Source organism: Vombatus ursinus, unplaced genomic scaffold, assembly GCF_900497805.2.
Source record: "Vombatus ursinus unplaced genomic scaffold, bare-nosed wombat genome assembly UNPS02014932.1, whole genome shotgun sequence".
Taxonomy (NCBI): domain Eukaryota; kingdom Metazoa; phylum Chordata; class Mammalia; order Diprotodontia; family Vombatidae; genus Vombatus; species Vombatus ursinus.
Genome location: NW_020954710.1, coordinates 7,030,235 through 7,038,171, shown reverse-complemented (window position 1 = coordinate 7,038,171; position 7,937 = coordinate 7,030,235). Strand labels below are relative to the sequence as shown.

At 46.5% G+C, this 7,937-nt stretch overlaps 1 protein-coding gene across 2 annotated transcripts in view; it reads left to right on the top strand.

Annotated features, from left to right (window-relative positions):
* The first annotated feature begins 2,339 nt into the window (after positions 1-2,339).
* The window catches only part of PIK3CD (phosphatidylinositol-4,5-bisphosphate 3-kinase catalytic subunit delta), a 72,345-nt gene continuing 66,747 nt past the window's right edge, over positions 2,340-7,937 (top strand). For both annotated transcript variants that reach the window (XM_027843858.1, XM_027843856.1), the window contains exon 1: positions 2,340-2,453. The gene's annotated coding sequence lies outside the window, so the exon portion shown is untranslated. The remainder of the gene's footprint in view (positions 2,454-7,937) is intronic.

Below are 7,937 nucleotides of genomic sequence, written 5' to 3'. Positions count from 1 at the left end.
CAGCTGTGAACGGTCTCATGTTACACTATATGTACATCTCTACTTATACATTGTATCTCTCAGGAGAACATAAGCTCCTCGAGGGGGTTTGTTCTCATCTTTGTCATTGTATCCTCAGAGTCTCTTGTGGTGACTCCCATGTGGATAAGTTCAACGTTCAATAGGTCAGTCAACACACAAGCTACTGTTCCAGGCACTGCACCCAGCAATAAGGATACAAAACTCAAAGTGAAAGTATGTAAAAAATGCTGGTCCTTGAGCCGAGCTTTGAAATCTACCTCAGCCTGTGTGGTCATTGGCAAAGCACTTCACTTCAATTCAATTATTCAGTTCCATAAACATTTATTAAGCACCTATTACGTGCCAGGCACCATGCTAAAGCTCTGTGGGTACAAATAAGAGAAAGAAAAATAGTCCTTGTCCTCAAAGAGTTTACAATCTAATGGAGGAAAACAACATGCCAAAGGTAGCTGTTTTTTCAGCTATCACAGGGTTGGTGTGAGGGTCAAACAATAAGAGATGTAATGCATTTTGTGGAGTATTGGGATGGGGACTATTCTGCGATTCATTATTACAGCAACAGACCATGAGCAAACTCACTTCACCAACCCAGAAGGCATCTTCTTGGCTACTTTTAGTTCAAGGGAGCTGTCTAGAGCAGTGATATCAAATTCAAAATAAAATGGGCACCATTAAACCATATATAAGATCCCTGGGGGCACCACATTGACTTGGAAAACCCCATGTTGATATTATCTATGTTTTGTTGTATCTTTAGTTATTTTGCTAAGCATTTCTCAATTTCATTTTAATCTGATTTAGGCCACCCTCAGGATTGCTGTGGGCCATATGTGGCTCTTGGTATCTTTGACACCTCTGGCCTAGAACACTGAGAGGTTTCGTGATGGTTACACCACCAGAAGTACGTGGCTGCCGGAGGATCTGAACTCAAGTTTTCTTGGTTCTGAGGTTGGCTCTATGCCCTGTGCCGTGCTGTAGACAAGGTGCTCTATTAATCTCAACTCTTGTCATCACAACACTGATCATTGCATTGGTTCATCTAACCTGTCCAATGTTCTCTTCTTTCCTTACCATCCTATCCATGAGCATCACTCCCAAAGCTCAGAGCTGGAAGAGATATCATCTAGTCCAACCCCCTCTTTATACAGATAAGGAAATTGAGGTTCAGGTAGGGTAAATTACTTGTCCACTAGTCACAGAATCACAGAGGTGGAATTTGAATCCAGGTCCTCAGACTGCTGGGCAGCTAGTTTTTACAGTGGATAGAGCACAGGGCCTGGATTCAGAAGGACCTGAGTTCAAATCCGGCCTCAGATGCTAAGTAGTCTGGGAAAGTCACTTCACCCTGTTTGCCTCAGTTCATCATCTGTAAATAAACTGGAGAAGGAAATGGCAAACCACTCCAGTGCCTCTGCCAAGAAAACCCCAAAGGGGGCCATGAAGAGTCAGACAGGACTAAACAATAGCAGCCTGTGCCTCTCGAGCCAGTGATCTTTCCAATAATTTGCTCTGACACCTTGAATTTAGTGAAGATAGTGACGAGTTCCTTGGTGACCCTCTCTAATCTCATCAATGTTTGATCTGCCTCAAATGAGAGGTGCCTGTGAGGTGTTTCAAACCTTAAAAGGCTCAATGTCTGTTATTGTTGACGTTACTATTTCATACTCTCTATGTTGCCTTTCTGAGTTTCTTCCTCAGCTTCCAAGTCTCTGAGTAAGAAAGTGCCTAAGACATCCAAATGAAACAGTTCTTTCAAACAGAGAAGCTTTCAAACACCCGACTGAATAATCCAATGCACTGCTTGGAGATGGAGGGATGGAGACTGTGTGCTGGGATAAACCAGAGGCCTTATCCAGTCCTCAACTAACCGGTTTTAATTAATAGAGGAGGGGTGTGATTGTGGAAAAAACACTGGTGCTGGAGTCAAGGGACGTGGGTTCAAATCCTCTCTCTGACACTTCTGAAGAATATGGTCACACCCTTCATAAGTCATCCCCCCCCAGCCTCAGTTTCCTCATCCGTAAAAGGAAGGGGTCCATTCTATAGCCTCTGAGGTTTCTTTCCAGCATCTATAACTTCCTCCATGGGAGTGTGAAACCCTGTCAGGCTTAGGAATTTCCTGGGGTTCTTTTGCCTTCTGCTGTTGGTGAGTGAGAGCCCAACCTAGGGCAGTGCCACCTTCAGTTGCAGACAGAGGCTGGGGCTGAAGGGGGATGTCAGGGAGAGGGGGACAGTAGAAGTTGTTGTTTTTCCTGTTGCAAGCAGAAAGGAAACAAAATAGGAAGTTGAGGGTGCCGGGTGTGAGCAGGCCGGTTGCATACGCCTCTCACTCATACTCGACACCCTCCTTGCTGGCTGGCTGCCTCCCGCTGGGCCGTTGTCGCCTGCCTGCCGGCCTGCCTGCCTGCCTCTCTGTCTCCTTCTCCAGGCCTGTAAGCTACCGCCTCTTTTTTTCTCTTTGGGTGATGGGAGGAGGAGGAGGAAATGGAGCTGGGCTTAAGGTCTGGGATGGGATGCTTCAAGGGGAGGGGGTGCAACGGGAGGTCAAGGGAGGACAGGAGGCCGGGCGGGCCCCGGGGATGCATCGCAGTGCAGCTGTCGGGCTGCCTGCAAAGCTGTGCCCTCTCCGCCCTTGCATCTCCACTGCGGATGGATGGAAAGGGCGAATGCAGAGCCGGTCTGGGGCCAGGGTTAATTGCGGGGAATATACTGTGGGGGGAAAGGGACGGGCTAGAATTAACCCTTAGCAGAGGAACATTTTCCAGGCTGGTTGGTAAATGACCGACCCCGGGCGGGGTGGCTGGGAATCACTTTCGCGGGGAGAGAGAGCTAATCGTGTCGGTCTAGGCTAGGAGCATCGTCTGGAGCTCGGGGGGCCGGTCGGGGTTCACGAAGGAGAAAGGGTCTTGCCCCTCCCTCCGAGTCCCTGTCCTCCGTCCCTTCGCCTTGGTCCCCTCCCCCCACCCCCACCCCCTAGCCATGAATCAAGGCAGAAAAATGGAGCGGGGCCAGCGGCCCGGGCTCGCGTCTCATTCATTGCATGCAGGGGGAGTTCACCACATGTTTACAGCTCTCCTGCTGAGGCTCTGTGAGCGAGGAGGTTACGGCGAAACCTCTGATCAGCCTCGCATTTCCTGACTCGAGGGGTTTTTTTTATACTCTTACCCGTAACTCGGGCTCAATGAAACATCTATTTTTTTTTTCTCTAAAACCCAGTTTCCTGTTTTTATTTAGGGTCGCTCCCTCTCCTGCCATTCCCTGCCTCCCCCATCACCTTCACTACCCGCTTTGAAACCCAGAGAAGCAAGGAGGGAACAGGAAAAACTCCACTTGGGGAAGAGGGGCGCATAAAGGGACTTAGTGGACAGCGGGCTTGATGTGGAATAAGGGGTCCTGGGTTCGCTGGGCCTCAGTTTCCTCATCTGTCAAATAGGCTTGGACAAAGCACCTCACAAAGGGTTCCCTACTTTTAAATAAATAAATGCTTATTGCTAATGCTGATTGATGGATGTCCCTTCTGACTCAGGCTCCAAATTAATGATCCAGCCTCCAACGAACACAGCTAGGAGACTTGTGGACCCTGCCTGCCAGGGAGGAGCTTTGCCCTGAGATGAAGGAAAGGCGATCCCTGAGGGGAAAGGTGGAGAAAGTCGCCAGCAATCAGTCAACAAGAATATAAAAAAGGGCCTACCTTGTGCCAGGCCCCTCCATAGCCTCTGGGAATACAAGGAGAGCTAAATAATTCCTCCCTGCAAAGAGCTCAGTCTAGTTTTCTCATGTAGGGTTGTTTGATATAATGCTCTGGGCCCCTGGTGACACCAGAGCTACCAAGCTACCCAGTCCTGATTCATCCTCCAGTGTTCTGCTAAAGCAATAAAAAAGAAGGATTGGTCCCCAGTTTTCAGATATGAAAGCAGATCCTTTTGTCTCAATGTCTCAACAGTGATAATGCTGATGATAAAGATTATCAGGTAGAGGTGCTTAGCTGGGGAGAGAGCAACCTTTACATATCTTATCATCTGATCCTCACAACAACGGGTGTGGCAGGTGCTGTTATCCCCATTTTACCGATGAGGAAAGTGAGGCAGGCAGGGGTTAAGTGACTTGCCCTGGGTGACAAATGTCTGAGGCAGTATTTGAACTCAAGTCTTCCAGATTCCAAACCCATCGATTTATTATAGAGGAGGTGCTGATTTGCACTGATAGAGAGGTTTTCCTCCCCCGGGAGCTCCCTATGGCAATAAAATCAGAGATCTGGTCCAAATAATAATATTAATAATAGCTTGGGCCTATTTTGTGCCAGGCGCATGTTTGTAAAACATGTTGCTTCACGGTTTACAAAGCTCTTTGCACCCACTGAATGAGACAGGAATGGCACCTCTAGGATTTGATTCCTACCACACTCTGTTCTTGGACCTGGAACTTGGAGCCTAATTCATCAGTTCTCTGACTGTGCCAGAGTCAGACACCAGACACTCCACCTGCCCATCAGGTCCATTTTGGAGGTGGTCTAGTTGAGATTCCAAGCCCAGAGTCTTTGGCACCATAGCCAGGCCTCTTTGCACCACACCATACTATACGATCATACTAGGGTAGGTCCAACTAGACTCTAGGCTCTCCTTTGTACTTAGTAGTACTGATTGAAGGATATGAGTGTGGCGGGGGGGGGGGGGGCCTCTAGAAGGGAGAGATGATGATGGAGAGTAAAAGTCAGTAATTCACCACAAAAGTATGGCATCTGCCTGGTAGTATAGTGGAGAAAGAGAACTAGATTGAACTTAGAAGACCTGAAGTCCAAGTCCTACTCAGACCACTTCCAGTGTGACCTTGGGCAAGTCCCTTTTCCTCTCTGGGCCTCAATTTCCCTTCCCATGAAATTAAGAGGGTTGTGTTAGTTGACCTCAAAGGTCCCTTCCAGCTCTAAACCTATGATCCCATGGTCTCCCTCCTCTCTCCATTTCCCTCATCCAATTTAACAGATGTTTAAGTGCCTACTATGTGCAACGCATTTTGCTAAAACCAAATAGTTTCTGCCTTTAGATTGTAAGTTCATTGAGGGCAAGGACTGACTTTTTCCTCTTTTTTGTATCCTCAGCACTTAGTACCTGGCACATAGCAGGCATTTAATAAATGCTGATTGTTTGATTGCCTGTAAGGAGGTCACATTCTATGATAGGGGTGGGGTGGGTGAGAGGAAGTATAGCATGTACACAGATAAATAAATGTAAAGTAATATCAAAATGGGGAGAGCACCAACAGTGGATTGGGGTACACTGTTGGGGGGAGTTGGAAAAGGCTTTATGTAGAGGCATTTGAACTGGGCTTTGCAAGAAACTCCAGAATCTAAGAGATGGAGGTCAGGAGGGAAGGCATTCCAGGTGTGAGCTGCAGTCACCTACAAAGGTGCAGAGATGGGAGATAGCACAAAGTTCACACTGTGAGCTTCACACCGGGCCAAAGACCTTTTGGAGAAGGCTGGTCAGAGAGCAAGGGCAGTCTCCATGCCAGTCTGGCTCTGCCACTGACTGATCACTATCCCCATCAGGAGAGAGGTCTTTTTGTTCTTTATTGGGCCCTCAGTTTCTGGGTCTGTGAAATGGGGCCACAAATATTTGCTGTGCCTGAGGATTCAGTGGCCACAGCACACAACAGGCATGGCCCCATTCCCTTTCCCTCCCTTGCTGGGCACTCACACGTGCAAAGACAGAGTGGGCTCCTCAGCCAGTGAGCCCCATTTGCTGTCTCAGGGGAGTTCACACTGGGTCAGTCTCCACTTCCCTATTTGCTTTTCTTCAATTTCAGAGCTGAAGGGAGAAGTGAATGTGCATTGAGGGGAGTAATTCCCCTTCTGCCTAGTTTGTTTTTGGAAACCATTTCTTGGTTAGAGAATAGTTCCATCCTTACCAGGGACCAGCTGCGCTTTGGGGCCTGACTTGAGGGCTTGAGGTTCAAAAAAAACAAAAAAGCCAAGCCCGGCAGGTCCCTTGCCAAAGGACCCAGAGAATGAGGCAGATCTTATTTGTGCTCAATTATTCAAGATCACAAGTGTCAAGGACTGAAAGTTCCTTTGTGTAGCAAAGGACTAGGATCAGTGTTGGGTACTGGGTGGTGGGTAAGGCCTGGAACCAAGAAAACCTTGCTGTGTGATTTTGGGCAAGTTGCTTAACGTCTCCCCAGCTTCAGTTTACTCATCCGTGAAATGGGAGTGCTCTCTGTAGTCCTTAGCTTACAGAGCGGTTGTCATCAAGGATTATTCATTCAACAAATACTTATTAAGTGGCCACTATGTACTAGGCTCCCGTCAGATGCAAAGACAAAGTGAAACAACTCATGCCTTCCAGGAGTTTGTATCCCACCACCTCAAATGAACTAACATCCTTATAAATGTCCAACAAGGAGGCATTTCAAATACCAATCAGTCTAACCTCATTTTACAGATGAGGAAACTGAGGCCAAAGAGATTAAGTGACTTGCCCAAAGTCACAAAGATCAGACAAAGGTGATAAGTATTTATTTAATAAAAATCTATTTAATAAGCACCCACTTTATGCTAGGCACTGTGCTAAGTATTGTGGTTTTTTTTTGCCCCCCAAACAAATAGCCCTTCAAAGAAGGCATTATTATTATTATCCCCATTGCACAGTTAAGGAAACTGAGGACAACAGAGGTTAAGTGGCTTGCCATGTCTAGGAAGTGTCTGAGGCCAGGTGTGAATTCAGGTCTTCCTGACTTCTGGCTCAACACTCTATCTACTGTGCTTCTAGCAGGAATTTGAACCCCCAAGTTCTCAGACACCCCTTTTCGCCTGGTTGATACTTAGGTGAAAGATAATGTTGTCAGCAATAGGGTTTTATAAGTAGCAAAGGTGGTGAAAGCTCCTGCTGGTTAGAGGTAATATTCTGGCTTGAAATTTAAAATTGTGACTGATGGAAATCCCCCCAATCATATTTAAAATATTTCCAGTTTCAAGATGGAAAAAAAAAAACAAACAAGTCCAAGGACCTCTCTCCCCACCTTCTGTTTCACTTAAAACCAAATGCATATTTTCCACTCCTCAAATCTAGAGGTGAGAACAGATCTGATTTCACACCAACATTAGAAACTGTGATTTTGGGATTCCCATTCCTTTTGAAATGCTCTCCTTTCACTTTTGGAAACTTTCTAATTTCACCTGTTTGAAACACTCTAACCAGTTGTTGGAAATGCTCTAATTTCCCGTTTGAGACATTCTAACTTTGCCTAGCAAGACCTGTTTCCCCCTCCCTCTGTAATTGTTTACCTCTTAAATTTAGCCTTCTGTGCATTGTAGATAATTGTCCCAATTTTTTCCTTACCTGGGAAGAGTTTTCATCTTTGTTGACTGGCGTTTGACACTCTTGGGAAAGTCCTTTCCTGATAAAGAGGTTGATGAGAAGCCTTGCATCCACTCCAACCACAAGGCTAATGAACAAAACTTCCGTTCAATTCAACAAGCTTATAATGGGAAAATGTGGTTTCAAAAGTCTCTTTCTTTCTGAACAGAATTGCCCCTGAGTAGCTGAGCCAAAAAGGGAGTTAAGGGAAAGTGATGGGTGTGGGAGTTTCTAAAGTGGTGTTTCAATTACCTTGTGTTCAATTCAAGAGTGCAAGTAAATGGCTTTCTCCTAGCAGAAGCAAGGGAAGAAGAGAAGAGAAGAGAAGAGAGGAGGAAGGCAGTCTATCAAGCAACAGTCTGCTCAGGACAGGTGGCCTCCTGAAAGCAGGGAGGTATTCTCAGAGACTGAATCTCATGGCTAGAAAGGAATTCAGTGGCCAACCCTCTAACTCATTGCTGATACATGGTCATTCAGCCTTCCCTTGAAGACCTCCAGTGGCTGGGAATCAATTCCCTCCTGAGGCAGTCCATCCTACTTTGAGTCAACTCTAATAATTAAGAA